This window comes from Chiloscyllium plagiosum, chromosome 6, assembly GCF_004010195.1.
Source record: "Chiloscyllium plagiosum isolate BGI_BamShark_2017 chromosome 6, ASM401019v2, whole genome shotgun sequence".
Classification (NCBI taxonomy): Eukaryota; Metazoa; Chordata; class Chondrichthyes; order Orectolobiformes; family Hemiscylliidae; genus Chiloscyllium; species Chiloscyllium plagiosum.
The window spans coordinates 38,869,304-38,885,308 of NC_057715.1; positions in this window are offsets into that span (position 1 = coordinate 38,869,304).

The following is a 16,005-nucleotide window of genomic DNA, read 5'->3' on the forward strand; positions in this document are numbered from 1 at the left end:
GAAAGCTGTAGATGGGATGATGCTGCAGAACACATCATAAGATTATCCACAAGTTGTACAACTAAAGAAGGCACTGCACATCAATGGAAAACATTGGGTTATGGGTTCAGTTATTTTAATCTGAATATATGAAAAACTCTTTATAGAGAGAAATATTTTGAACTACAGACTAAGTAGAGTCAGTGAGTCAAGTTTTGTAAACATACTGGAGTATAGAAACAATTCAAATCAATCCTGAGAAGTTCAATTTCAGAGAAAAAATTATACTTAGCTGATGATTTTTACAATTTGAATCATCATTATTAATTCAACTTTATATAAGGAAATCATTGTAAACAGTATGGCTATCAGTGTGGGCTTGGAATTGGATAGAGAAATCAATAGTGTTTTAGCATATTTTGAATTAAAGCCAATAGGACAATCCAACTCCCCTTTCTGGCTATGAAAGAGTCATAGAGATATATTACACAGAAACAGACCCTTCGGTCTATTCCCCCCATGCCGACCAGCTATCCTAAATTAATTTAGTCCCATTTGCCAGCAATGTGGTCCATATTCTTCTAAAGCCTTTCTATTCATATACCCATCCAGATGCCTATTAAATGTAATTGTACCAGCCTCCACCACTTCCTCTGGCAACTCATCCGTACATGCACCACCCTTAGGTCCTTTTTGAAATCTTTCCGCCTCTCACTTTAAACCTATGCCCTCTAATTTTGTACTCCCTACCCTGGGGAAAAGACCTTGGCTATTCACCTTATCCATGTCCCTCATGCTTTTATAAACTTCTATAAGGTCAGCCATCAGCCTCCAATGATCATGTGGAAATAGCGTCAGCCTATTCAGCCTCTCCCTATTGCTCAAACTCTCCAACTCTGACAAAATCCTTGTAAGCCTTTTCTAAGCCCTTTTAAGTTTCACAACTTCCTTCCTATAACAGGGAGATCAGAATTGCATGCAATATTCCAAAAGTGACCCAACTAATGTCCTGTACGGCCACAACATGATCTCTCAAATCCTATACTCGATGCACTGACCAATAAAGGCAAGCGTACCAAAGACCTTCTTCACTATATCCTATCTGCTTGCAACTCCACTTTCAAGGAGCTGTGAACCTGCACTCCCCAGTCCCTTTGTTCAGCAACATGCCCCCAGGACCTTACCATTAAGTACATAAGTCCTGCCCTGATTTATTAGGCTTTTAAATAAAATGAACTTTGCTCCATGCATGATCCAGTTCCTTGTTTGATTCGAAAACAAAATTCTTATTAGAAAAATAAATAAACATAGTAGTATGCAGACAGATGGTAGTTTAAGCAGACATACAATGCTCATATACTATTATAAGGAACCATTCAAGTGGACATAAAACATACCACTTTATCCATTTGTCTAAAAGTAAAGACTGAGATAGGTCTAATTGTGGAGTACAACACCATTAATAAACTCCTTTCACTGAATATTTTGATCAGATTATTATTCATCTGGATTAGGAGGAAAGTCTATCTACATATAGACTTCATTACGCAAAGCAAAGTGAAAAAAGGCTAGCACGAAGATGATCTTTGTTAAGTGAATACCACCACAGTATAGTATATTCATTTCAGATTGGGATTAATCACAGATATATTTTCAGCAACTGTTTGGGAGGTGGATTTGTATCCAGGTGGAGAGCACATTTTCTATAGATTGTGGTGTTTCTTCATTGATTACACCTTGATAGATACTTGTCTTATGGATTTAACATATAAATGCCACATTTTGCCTCTAATTTTATAATCACAGGATTGGAATTTGCTGGAAAAATAACTCTGTGCAGGTAAAACACATAATTAATATGCAAATTGCCCAGCAAGTCATGATAAAGAAGATATATCTCGTGAATTGTGAGTCGCCATTGCTTGCTTGACAGTGAACAGCTCTTGACGACTAGTTTCACAAAAATAACAGCACTGCCCTTAACATCCATGAGATTCATAAGGTTACTGTAATTGCTTATTCACTACCATGGCAACAATGAAAAACAATACTGAAAGTATAGTAATTGCACATTTTTGCTCGAAATTAAGTTTTTGACAATTTTTACAATGAGGTTCTTAATATTCAATCATCAATAACCTATCTCAGTGTGTTTTATTTTTTTCAGAATGAAGTGTGCATAAACTTTCTAACCTTGGATAAATGGCAGCCCTATGCTTTAAACAAGATCAATGGATTATTGCTAAAGTTTCACAATTGTCCTATTGTGCTAAAGTTTCACATTATTGCATATGTATAATACTTTTGTAAACCTTTTACAATACAATATGATACCATTTTATTGTCACATGTATTCCATTATAGGAGAACAGTGAAAAGCTTCTACAATATCTAACTTCTTATGGTGACATCTGAGGGATAAGTACCAAGGTGCAATTCGTGGATACAGCAGAGGAGTAAAAGTAGTTGTATTTTATTGAAAAATAAGTTTAAAAAAGGACAATATTAAAGGGTTGACATCACGGTAAGGTAGGAAATTTCAAATAGACATGACAGTTTAGCAGTTCAGTTTAGGGCCTCCCGACGTGGTCTGACTACCTGTGCCAGACCCCAGTCCAACAGCCATCCCTGCTCTGCTCCAAGCCCCAGACTGCTCTGTACCAGCACTCAGTTACTCAAAGGTAAGTACCAGGAGTGCCTTCCCTGTGCTAATCTCCATCCGGGACTTGCTGCCTGTTCTGGGACTCGCAGTCCGTGCGCTATTCCATGGTATTCTGAGGCGCACAGCCTTCGCACTATTCCAGGGCTTCCTGCTGTGTCATTCCAAGGCCCACAGCCTGTGCATTGCTCCAGGGCTTGCTGCTGGTTCCTGCTGCTGTGTCAGTATACGCCCCCAGTGCAGAAAGGAGAGAAATAGGAAAAAGAAAGAAAAAACATCATTACTAAAAGCACTTCTTCCAAATATATAAATTAGGTACAGGGGTAGATCATTTGACACCCCCAAGTCAGCTTCTACGTATCATAAAATCATGCCAATCTGGTTACTCCTTATTTGGTCACCTCTACATTGGGAAGTCAGGACAAATACTTGCAGAGCATTTCAAAGAACATCTCTGGGACATCCACACCAACCAACACCACCGCCCCTTTGCCAAACATGTCAACTCCCCCTCCCACTCTGACAAGGACATGCAGGTCCTGAGTCTCTTCCATTGTCACTCCCTAACCATCCAATGCCTGGAGGAAGAACACCTCAGCTTTTATCTCGGGACCCTCCAACCGCATGGCATTGATGTGGATTTCACCAGTTTCCTCATTTCCCACCCCCACCTTATCCCAGTTCCAACCTTCTTATTCAGCACCGCCCTCATGACCTGTCCTATTGGTCCATCTTCCTTCCCACCTACTACCTATTCCTGCCTGCTAATAACCTTTCGCCTCTTTAATTGATCAAGAATTTATCTATCTCTAACTTAAAAATATTCAACTTCAACTTCGTTTTGAGGAAAAGATGTTCAAAAGATTCACAATCTTCTGAGAAAACATTAACGGTCTGTAGCTATTTAATTTATTCATTAATGAAGTCAAAATAGTCACTCATCATAGTTTAAATTTCAAGAAGTGGGAGAACTAGCCTGGTACTAGTGAACCAAACACATTTTATATTGTTTATTGGAATTGATTTCTATTCTAGAGTCATAGAGTCATAGAGATGTACAGCATGGGAACAGACCCTTTGGTCCAACCCGTCCATGCCGACTAGATATCCCAACTCAACCTAATCCCACCTGCCAGCACCCGGCCCATATCCCTCCAAACCCTTCCTATTTCATATACCCATCCAAATGCTTCTTAAATGTTGCAATTGTACCAGCCTCCACCATTTCCAAATTGGGAGGAAAATTGGGTATGGTGTGTGATGGGCAGCCAATCTCTTATTACTTGTTTACTATCCAGTTGTAAAAGTTAAAATATACCTATCTGCTATTGGAGTTACAGTTCATCCTTAAATCAGGTCAAAGTATATGTTAGCACATTAAAATTAATGTGATTGAGGTCAAGTTTGTTGTTCAAATGTTGTCATGATTTTTGGAATCCAAATCATGATGTTAATGATGAAATATAGAAACCTCAAACTGTAGAAAAAGAATGACCTCAAATCTATTCATAATTCAGATCTTCAAAGTTCCCTTGAAGAGTAATGGAATGCATGCCCTTCAGGCAAATTCAGTAGCAATTACATGTACAGCAACATATTGCAAACCAAGCCATTATGATTATGCACTGAGGTTCAGCAGAATACAATATAAGAAGTAACCAAGCATTCACAAAAGTACCATTATTACAGCACAATGTGACAGGAGTTATTTTGTTTCAGGTACTTTTGGTTCGGGGAGAAACATAGGCTTGAATATTGGAAAATGCCCTGCACTTTCTTAAATGGTGATCAGGTATCCTTAATATGCGTAAGGCTATTAATCTGGTGCACCAGAGCCTTAATATTCCAGGGGGTGTCTCACCCAAAAAGGTAGCATTCATTAATGAACAGGCATGCCATTTTAAACTTTGAACAGATACTTTCAAAGTGGGTTCGAATCTACCTTAGATTGAGAGTCTGTGACTTTGATGGTAACACGGGACAGGGTAACAGTGGTTAGGTTAGAGGATGAGTAGTATCGGCTGAAGGGAAACCGTGCAGTATGAATTACTTTTTGTTCCTTCCATCTTTACCAACATTTCTTTGTGCATGTATGCATGAGACAGAGTTGGGGCTACAGCAGTGGTAAATCCTATTTTGTGGCTAATGGGATTCAGCAATTGTGTGTCATGGACACGGAGGTAAGCAACATTGAACAAGCACTGTGGGTTCAATGGAGATCCACTGTTTAGTGATCTCGTGGATACCAGATTGACAGAAAGAAAGCATTCTGGTTTCTCCTAAGATGCAAGTAGTACTGCAAAAGAAATTAGCTTGTTGCAATCCCACACTCTGTATATCCTGAAGTTCCTGAACTTCTTGAAGCTTGAGGCCCTTTAACCTGAAGCTCAGATTATGCCCATTAAAATAAAGTAAATTGGAGCCATGCATTGTCTTTAAAGCGACCTCCAACCTTCTGAAAGAAAGTTGATCTTCCAACCTCTTAGCCTGCTTTGGCAAATGAGCAACTTAGAGGCATATTGGAGTTAAGACTGTCTCAAATTTGTTTTATTTGTGGCTAATGGGATTCAGCAATTGTGTGTCATGGACACGGAGGTAAGCAACATTGAACAAGCACTGTGGGTTCAATGGAGATCCACTGTTTAGTGATCTCGTGGATACCAGATTGACAGAAAGAAAGCATTCTGGTTTCTCCTAAGATGCAAGTAGTACTGCAAAAGAAATTAGCTTGTTGCAATCCCACACTCTGTATATCCTGAAGTTCCTGAACTTCTTGAAGCTTGAGGCCCTTTAACCTGAAGCTCAGATTATGCCCATTAAAATAAAGTAAATTGGAGCCATGCATTGTCTTTAAAGCGACCTCCAACCTTCTGAAAGAAAGTTGATCTTCCAACCTCCTAGCCTGCTTTGGCAAATGAGCAACTTAGAGGCATATTGGAGTTAAGACTGTCTCAAATTTGTTTTATTTTCAACTCCTTACTCATCACAGAAACTTAAAATTGCGACCCACCAACTCTCCATGCCTCCATTAAAACAAAGAAGTAGAATTATATGTATAAAATGTGATTCACCCAATTTAAGGTCATTTGTCCAAATGGATGTCAGCAGGAAAATGTGAATCACTTAGGGCCTGACGATTAGTCAGTAAATAGTATAGAATACAGCTTAAAATTATTCTAAATGTATGAGATTTTACAGAACAATTGTTAAGTGCATTCATTTGTTCATAAAAATTATGACATCAACTTTTAAGCAGCCCTTATTAAAGGTACTTAGCTGAAGTGTTAAATGATGAATCAATATATCATTTAGAAATTACTTTTATCAGCCAGTCATGTAAATACAGAGAGGCACTCTTTATCAATTGTTGAGGTGCAGAAAATTAGAAATGGTGAAGCTGTGTGTTGATAGCTTTTATGTCCTATCTCAGACCTAAGATGTTTATCATGCTCTCTGTTTATAGCAGTGTGAAACAACAAACATTTTTAAATCCATTAAACAAGAGCATTTGTTTAATAAATCATTCCAGCTTTTATCACAAAAGACCATACTTAACAATGAGTTTTGAGATGATTTGTAGCTCAGGTTGACGTTCTGGATGTCGGTTTGCTCACTGCAAACAAACTTTCCAGGTCAGCGAACAAACCTGCATTCCACCTTATTTAATCTTTAAAATCTCCTCCTTAATGAAATGGTTCTGAAAATACAGTGGCTATCCTAGTCTTTGTACAAAATTTTAGTTCTTATGAACAATGTAACACTGATTTGTGGCAGTTCATATAGCAATTTATTTTTCCATTATGTATAAGATGATCTCCTCTTCTCTTACATATAGTGTGTTGGATATTTTCTATAAGCAGGGGTGTTATGCAGGATATATCTGTTGGATCAGAAGCTGGAAGCTGATAATATGAAGAGTGAGGTTTGAATTCCTAAGTATTTTGAATGGCCACAGATCTTGAGAGTATTAGAAGGTCAGGAGGAATATAGAGTTTCTGGAGTTCTGGAAAGAAAACTCTGGGAACATCAGAACATTTTGGAACCAAGAATATAGAAATATTGAGACAGAGAAATAATAATTGACTTAGGATAAAACAGTCCAACAGCATGGAAAATCTAAAAGATGACCCTTGAATCCAGCAATTTCTTGTAGAGTTGTAAGCTAGAGCAAGTGCAACTGGAGAGAAGCTGAGAGCATCAGAAACCAGAGTCTGATAGTATTTCCAGTTTAGAGATCTGACATCATTGAGAAAAACCTAATTCCAACATTCCTGGGGAGATGACTTGGGAGTAGGATCTCATAGATGGTACATACTGTAACTATGGTGCACTCATAGGGGAAAAGTGAATACTTAAGGTACTGGATGGGTTCTAACCAAGCAAAAGCTTTGTCCTAGATGGTGTCAAATTCTTGAGTGTTTTTGGAGTGGTACGCATGCAAGAAAATAGGGAATATTATATTACACATCTGGCTTGAGCCTTGTGAATGAAGAATAAAATTTGGGGAGTTGACCTGGAAAAAGCACAGCAGGTCAAGCAGCATCAGAAGAGCTGGAGAGTCAGGCAGGACCATTCATCAGGACAGGGGAGGGATAGGGGGCTGAGAAATAAATGGAGGGAGGGAATGGAGTTGGAGGAAAAATAGGTGGGATGGCAATAGGTGAATGCAGGTAGGAGGTGGATGGGATTTATCAGTGGGAAGGATGAAGTTGAATAGGTGGGAAGAAAGATGGACAGATTAGATCAGGTCAAGGGGGCAGGGCAGAGAGGGAAGACCAGACTTGGGATGATGTGGGGGTGGAGATGTTTGGAAGCTGGTGACTTCTATGTTGAGGCCATAAGGTTGTAAACACCCAAGGTGGAAGATGAGGTGTTCTTCCTCCAGTTTGCTTGTGGCCTTACTTTAATGGTGGAGGAGGCCCAGGATGGGCAAGTCATTGGGAGAGTGAGAGGGGGAGGTGAAATGGTTGGCAAATGGGAGGTGGGATGATTGGAGCATGTGGACCATAGTTGTTTCCTGAACTGGTCCTGAGTTTCTGCTTGGTCTCTCTAATATAGAGGAGACCACATCTGGAGCTAAGAGATATGTTACTGTCATTGTGATGAGATGTACCTTTAAGAGGGATTTGTTCTGTCAGGTTTCTCTTGAAAACAAGTGGTGTAAACCTGCTGTAATAGTGTCTGACCCAGAGTAAATAGCTTTGGGTTTTTTTTTTAAAAAGAAGCATGAGTGGGTGGAGGTGGGCTTTAGTTTTTGCTCTCAAATGTTGAAGCGGGGATTTGGAGAAAGTTGGATACAGCTCTCTCTGCCATTGCAGGAAAGCTTGAGTTTTCACTTTGCTACTGGACTGTTTCTTTCAGTATTTCATTCGTCTGGATTAGAGTGAGAAGACTGCATGTGAGAATAATACTGTTTTGCTAAATTTGCCTTAGCCATGGGTATGTTTATGGGACTTCTTTTTTATTCATTCATGGGATGAGGGTGTCACTGGCTAGGCAGCATTTATTGTCCATTCTAATTGCCCAGCAGGCAGTTAAGAGTCATCCACATTGCTGTGGATCTGGAATTACATGTAGGCCACACCAGGTAAGGATGGCAGTTTCCTTCCCTTAGGGACATCAGTGAACCAGATGTTTTTTCCCCTGACAATCAACAATGGATCTATGGCCATCACTAGATTAGTGATTTGAGATATTATTATTGAATCCAAATTACACCATCTACCATGGCAGAATTTGAACCCTGGTCCCCCAGAAAGTTATCTGGAGTTTTTGGATTAACAGTCCAATGATAATACCACTAGGCCATCACCTCTTCTGCTATGTTTGAACAATTGATGAGTAGTAGAAGTTAAATAACATGTTATTTTGTTAAGTATTTCAATAGAGTTAAAGTTATGCCAATTCTTTACCTTTATTTGTATTTTAAACGGGATTTAAGAATAAAGTGTGTTTTGCTTAAAACCGAGTACAGAGGAAACTTGATTATCCGAATATCAATTATCCGAATTTCGGCTTATCCAAAGAAGATCTCAAGGTCCCGATAGAAGCATTTCATCAAGGACTGATCTTTTGTTTACAGTAATTAAAAGTGAACTCGGCTTACTGAAATGCTGCCAAGAACAGTCCTGGACATCGATGGGGAGCCCAGGCACCATCTCCAAATGACTGACCTCCCACCCTCTCTCTCTCCCCCCACACTTTCTCTGCAGTTCTACACAGGAGTGTACCCTAAATCCCCCCCTTCCCCAGATAATCTTTCCAGCATTGTTCTGTGGAACCTGTTGCAGTAAAATGGTGTGTGTGCGCGCGCGCTATTTAGAGACTCACTGCCCAACGGTAGCAGCAGCCTTACTGTTAGTGTCCAGTCTGGCTGTTCCAGAGTGGGGGGGTGGGGGGTCAAGGGGAGCAGGGGCTTGCGTGTAGTGTGCTGCTGCCTCATCTCCTGAATGAGGAGCGGACTTAACAGAAAACTCAGACTCAGAGGAAAGGCATTGACATAATTACCAAATAATCAATTATCCGAACAAAATAGTGCCCATCCATTTCGTTCGATAATCGAGGTTCCTCTGTACTTTAACCAGTCTAGAGCACAACACCTTACATTTTTTATTAAACAAGATAAAAGTTAGGATCTAGGCTATTTCCTTGGTATAGCTTGAGGGGGTTTGGTCTGGTCCATAACATTACACAATTCTTAGTCATTAAATGGCTTTTGCATTCAGTGTTTATGTGGCTTGCCAAATATATTTCTTATGGTAAGCACTAGAAAGTTACTAGAAATCTTCAGAATATTAGAATCTTCCAGAATGGGGATTCAGTAATTGTAATGCCACTCAATTTCAAAACAAAAGGTGGCTGGATTCAATTATGTTTTGGTTGGTTATTTCCTGATACTGGTATTGCATACATGTTATTTGACACTTATCAACCAAGTCTGGATGTTAGCAAGGTTTTATTTCTGCATAATTTTCAGTATCTGAGGATTTGTGAACAGTGTGCAATATTAATACTTGCACAGTATGCATCCCACTTCTTACCTTCTCTGACCTTATAATGAAGGGAAGGATATTGAGGATGCAGTAGAAGATATTTGGCCCTTGGTTATAATCCTGAGGAAGTCCTGTGGAAATGTTCTGGCACTGAGATAATCAGCCTTCAAAAAGGAGCTAATGACAGTTGAGACAAATATACTGTCTATTCATTTCCTTTCTGAATAAGGTAGGTAAGAATAGAACTCATGCCGTTCGAGGCAAGATACTGACATGAATAGAGGTTCACTAACTGGCAGAAAATAGAGTGTGAGAGTAAAACGATCTTTTTCAGTGTGGTATCCAGTGGGGGTCAGTCTTGGGACAACAACTATTTATGGTTTCCGTTAATAATCTGGACGAAGGAATTGAGAGTGTTGTCACTCTAATTGCAGATGATATGCAGATAAGTGGAGGGACAGATAACTTTGAGAAAGCAGGGAGGCTGCAGAAGGACTTAGACAGGCGAGGAGAGTGGCAAAGAAGTGGCATGTGGGAAAGTGTGATGTTATGCACTTTGATAGAAAGAACAGAGGTATAGACTATTTCCTAAATGGAGAATAGGCTATTGAAATCTGAAGCACAAGGACAGTTAGGAATCCTAGATCAGGATTTAAGGATGAAGGGCTTGTCATACGAGGAGTGGTTGAGACCTCTGGCTCTGTACTCAATGAAGTTTAGAAAGTGAGGGGGGATTTCATTGAAACTGACAGAATATGGAGAGGCTTTGGTAATGTGGAAGATGTTTTCAGTAGTGGGAGAGACTAGGAGCCAAGGGCACAGCCTCAAAGTGAAAGGACAACCTTTTAGAATTGAGATGAGCGGAGCTTTCTTCAACCAGAGAGTGGTGAATCCGTGGAATTCATTGCTGCAGGAGGTTGTGCAGGCACTGAGTGTATTTAAGTCAGAGAGAGAGAGAGAAAGGTTCTAAATTTTTATGAGGACCAAGAGTTATGGAGAGAAGCAGGAGAATGAGGTTAAGAAACAGATCAACATAATCAGTAAACACGCTGGACTGATTTGCCTAATTCTGCTTCTGTATTTTATGTTTTATGGAATTAAAAACAAAATTGACTGTCAAGTTCTGATCATCAGTGGTACATTGCAGAGAAATCAATGCAGCATATACAGAAAAGAGTAATACAGCACACATTGTATTACTGTTTTATCGAGAAAAAATTAAAACAACTCAATAGAATTTCCAGATTTCTGTATTTTTATCCCCATTGTAATTAATATGTCATGGTGACCTTTTCAGAGTTTGCTTAACTTATGCAGCTTTTAAATTTTAAGTGACATTTTACTGCAATTTTACCTGGTGTTAACTAATCTAACTAACATTTCCCTTTGTTAGGAGTATGGCAAATTTAAGAGAACGGTCTAAAATGTAAAGCAATGCCTAAAAGGCCTCACTGTCATCCTAAGCTGTGGGTGTTTCCCCTAAACTTAAAATGGACAAAGCCAGAAAGTTCTAGTAGAAACTTTGAAACACAATTATTTACCTTCCTACTGTAACAAACCCATTAGTTCTGCAAACTATACCTCAGAAACAATTTTTTTTTTTTAAATCATGTATTTATAAACCTAGAAGGGTTTTTTTTAATCTTTCGGATGCACAGAAAATCTATGTTACAACTTCAAATTCCTAAATTATATATATATATAACATAATATATAGAATATTTGTTCTTCAAAAGGTATTTGATAAGATGCCACATACAGAAGTACTATATGTGATTTAAAGGTGCATGGAGTTAGGGGCATTATATCGCACAGATGGAGGATTTGTTGACAGATAGAAAACAGGGAGTAGAGATAAATTGGACATTTTCAAGTTAGCAGCCTTTAAATGGTGGAGTGCCACATGGATCAGTGCCATATGGTCTTAGCTATCTACAACCAATCATCATAACTTAAACAAAGATGCAGAGAGTGATGCATATACGTTTGTAAGGCACTCAGTGCTTTATCAAAGGGTGGAGATCAAGAAAAGAGGGAGCTGCTGAGGGCTAATCCAGACCTGTCTGTTGATCGTCTTTCCGGAACATCCTCCCTGCTACCCCATCACTCACCAGGTGATCTTTGATGCATGGTTGATCCTAAGGTGCAGTGCTGCTTGCAGCCATATCATCTCCTTGGGCTCTGGGAGCTGCCAGTTTCTGAATGACCTGCTCTTGGTTAGGACTTCTGTTAAATGTCATGACACCTTCAAGATTTTATGTTCTTAAAAACCCATGATTCTGTCTATTCCAGCATCCTCTATAAAGTTTTACCTTTTAGTTTATTGTGCCACTTTTTAATCTTCCTTCCAAGATACATCATTTAGGAACTGCAATAACACAAATACTGCTTCGAGCCCTTAACTATACTCATTTTGCATCAAATAGAGATAAGGGATATTTTGTAGATATAGCAGGATCTCTGAACAACATATGTTTTGATATAACTACGAGGATTTTGGAGGAATGACATTGACACTACTGTATCTTAAGATAATGAGACAAAAGAGACACCAGGCAGAATCTTCCCAGCTTCCGAACAATATACATGACAGGAAAGTTGGGGAAAGTGTGAAATGGTCAATCAAGAGCTTCTTGATGCTCAAAACAAATAGTATTCATTTTCCAACTAAGTGTTGAATGCAAGATGTGATTTTCATTAATGACAGCTGATTGTCTATTTGCATGTGTTAACATCTCATGATTCCCTGATTCAGCCTCATTGGTGTGCAGTTTCTCATTCTCCCACCCATTGGATAGTAACAATTCCCAATATATAAGTTAAAGCGTTAATCTGGTGACTTCAACTCACGATTTGCTCCTTTAGATCTCCATCTTGGACACTCAATTCCCAACATCCCAACATGTATGGTTGATCCTAAGGTACAGTGCTAAGGTACAGATATGTATCAGCTTTACTGATCATCATGGCACACCTCCAATCCATTTAGAATAGGCATCTGCACTTCATGACTGCACCTTTGAAGCAGTCTAGCACTTCTTATTGCATCCTGCTGCAAAAGCATGTTGTGCACACGTTCAGGCACCCAGCTCACAGATTGGACCAGGAGGATTTCAGTGATGGCTTGCTTGCTGTCTTTGCTACACTATCACTGCGTACAGTTTGATGCTCACAGCTTTCCTACCTTGCCTTTTGGCACTTTGCCATCTCAGCCCGAATTTAAAAGCTTATATTACCTGTATATTGCCTTACTATTTCATGAAGTCAAAAACCGGGCAGCTTGTGTGATTGTCAGCAGTCCTCAGTGAAGCATCATGCTGTGTCAATCTCAAAACTACAAAATATATCAGGAACCTTCATAGCAAACACAGTATATGCCAAATGGCCATGTCTCAAAGATATCAACTTCTGCATGATAGATTCTGCAACACCAGTCTCAACAAGCCAGACAGAACCGAATTGACACCTGGTTCCAATCGCTGTGAGCGAGATGCAGTGACCACTCACTGATGGTAAATTTATTGGTGCTGAAAGGCAAGCAATTTGTTTATGTTCTGACAGGCAAATACAATTTCTGCTTATTAATTGTTTGCTTTTGCTGTTTCTTAATAAAAATGAATATTTCAAACCATTTGAAGTCTTCCCTGTAGGTGATGATCCCTTATTAAATATTGGTAAGACATTGGGCAACACTGCACAGTGGGGAAACAGTTGCACTCCTTTACACAGACTTGTAAAATGGGATTGGCTAAAGACTGAAAAGCTATGTGACTCAGTTCTGATATGGCGATAAATGTATGAATATACACTTTTGTGTACAACGAAGTGTCAACCGTATCACCTCTCTACTTTGACAACTGTTGATTTGTGTTTGCTCTACTACTTTGTGCGCAATGAATGGCAACTACCAGGTACACAGCAGAGTTTAAAAGGTGACTTTGACACCAGGGATCCCAGCAGAGAACTTTGACCGATGGCAATGGGGAGAATAGGATAAGTGGGATGCCGAAGGGTGGTGATGTATTAGTAATAAAATGAATTCGGGAAGATTCACAGGAAACCTTTCTTGGTGTCACTGAGTGAAACATTCCATGATTTCAACAAAACTGATGCTAAGCCAATGTCAGGTAAGATTCAATTCTCTGGTTTTATTTATTTCCTTCACTTCACTCAGGTTGGCTTACTTAGTTCATTTATTTGATTTATTTATTGTCACATGTATCTTGTCACAAAATACAGTGATAAGTATTGTAAAGTGTTGCCACTCTCTGGTGCCATCTTAAAACACAGAAAAAATAAATCAAAACATGAAAATATAAAAGGAAGAAAAGTGAAGAAATAAAGAAAGTGTCTACCTTTACAGTCCTGTTTGTTAAGTGCTCCATCATGGGCCATGAGCCTGGTAGCCAGGAACAAATCTCCTTTGCTATGCCACTGGAATATGAAAGTCCCCACTCTTCGGCACCATCTTGCCTCTTCTGATGCCCTCACCTCTGAGAGTCTACTGGACCTCGCTAATTCAGATGCCACTGAAGCTACCGGCTACTGAACCTGCCCAAACCTGCCTCCATTAATGCTCTTTGAATCTGCTTTGGAAGCAGATGCCACTGGGAACCCAAACTCACCTCCACAACACCAGCCATGAGTCAGTGCTCCAACTGCATCATCGATGCAGAAAACAGCAGGAACCCAAATCCACCTCCCACCACCACTGTCACAAGTCCACACTTCTGCACTCACTCAACACCACTGATGCCATAGCCGTGAGTGAGTCTTTCAAGAGGTAAGTAGAATAAAATAGAAGAGAAAAGAAAATGAAGAAAAGTAAGATGGTTAGGGCCTTCAATTGATTCACTGACCTCCCAATGCCTGTTCTTCCTCTATCTATGCCCAAGAAACTGTAGAGAGATGCTCTGTCTCTTTTTGCTCTTTGTTATAGCTGGTACACATCAACTTTCTAGTTTTTCATAAACAAATGCATGTTCATGAGAGTTTAGCTGATTCAGCATAAAACGCCTGTGTGCTAATTAGCCGTAGAACAAATCTGATCAAGTCATTTTAAATTATTGTATTTGGTACATCAGAGGTAGGGTTAGAGATGCAATTGGCATCTAACTGGATGTTTAATTAACAATATCCTAAAACAAAGTGTTAATTGCTAAACATAGGGTTGCTGATCAATACATGATAACACAGACACAGTTTAATTATGGAAAGTTCTTCAGTGATGGGTGCAAACACATAAAGACTATCATTCTGTTTCCATTACTACAAAAATGTTTATCATTGCACATCTATTGTGTTATCATTTGCACAATTTATGTTTTAATGCCTTTGACGTTACTGATTGTCATAAATATTAAAACATAACCTTTTTGCATAATGTCCACATATAAACTCAACAATTTACCTTTTGACATATGTTAAAACTATCTCTTTGGAGATAGGATGTTGTGAATTACCAGATTGCCCTTTTACATCTGGTGCCAAATCCTGCTCAGACAGATGAGATGAAATTCTACTCTCAGTATTTGCTTTAAGAGTCCTTTGTGAAATAAATTTGGACAATTCCCAGTTCTTAATGGGCACAACTCCATAGTAGAAACCTAGATCAGCATTACTTGGCAATAAATAGCAGTTTCATTTAGAGAAGCCACAGGGTAGTTAATCTGTGAAATAGAAATGTCATACTCATGCAGCTGGGACTGGCCCTTGAGGCTGAAAGTAAGGTTCATTGTTGGATTCAGTACTGGGCACACTATCTTTTGCATATCACTTAATAGCACAGAATTTTCAGGAAAATGAAAAGAAAATATTTGTTTCATTTGAGCTGAAACCCTCATTTAGTGAAGACAAAATTCCACTCTCCCCAGAAGAAAATTTATTCCAATCATTTCAATGAAATGCAAGCAAAATGTAACACTTGATTTTGTATGAATGTCAAAATTCAGTCAGGCTGGTTTCCAGTAGCGCAAATTAATAATACTACTTACAATAAGAATATGCTATGTATTTGCCCATATTAATGAAATATTGATGACCATTGGTTTGATTCTCACTTTAAGTTCCAATATAAATGGGACAATTCAATAAACTGGTTTTAGTGGTTGGTAAAAATGTCCCTTTTGCTGATTTATTTATCAAAAAAAAAAGATGTTAAACAACTCTAAAAATATAATCACTTTGCATTTCTTTTTCATGGTTTCATTGGAAAACATTTCTATTGCAATTTTTGTTCTGCATTGTCTACTTTGTTTGAATTGGGTAGAATCAAATCAGTTTGCTTCAAAAAGAATATTCTTCCATTTGAACCAGAGGCTAATTTCCCACAAATCTAAGGTCTATTAAATAATTATTTATACTGAAAAACATCTA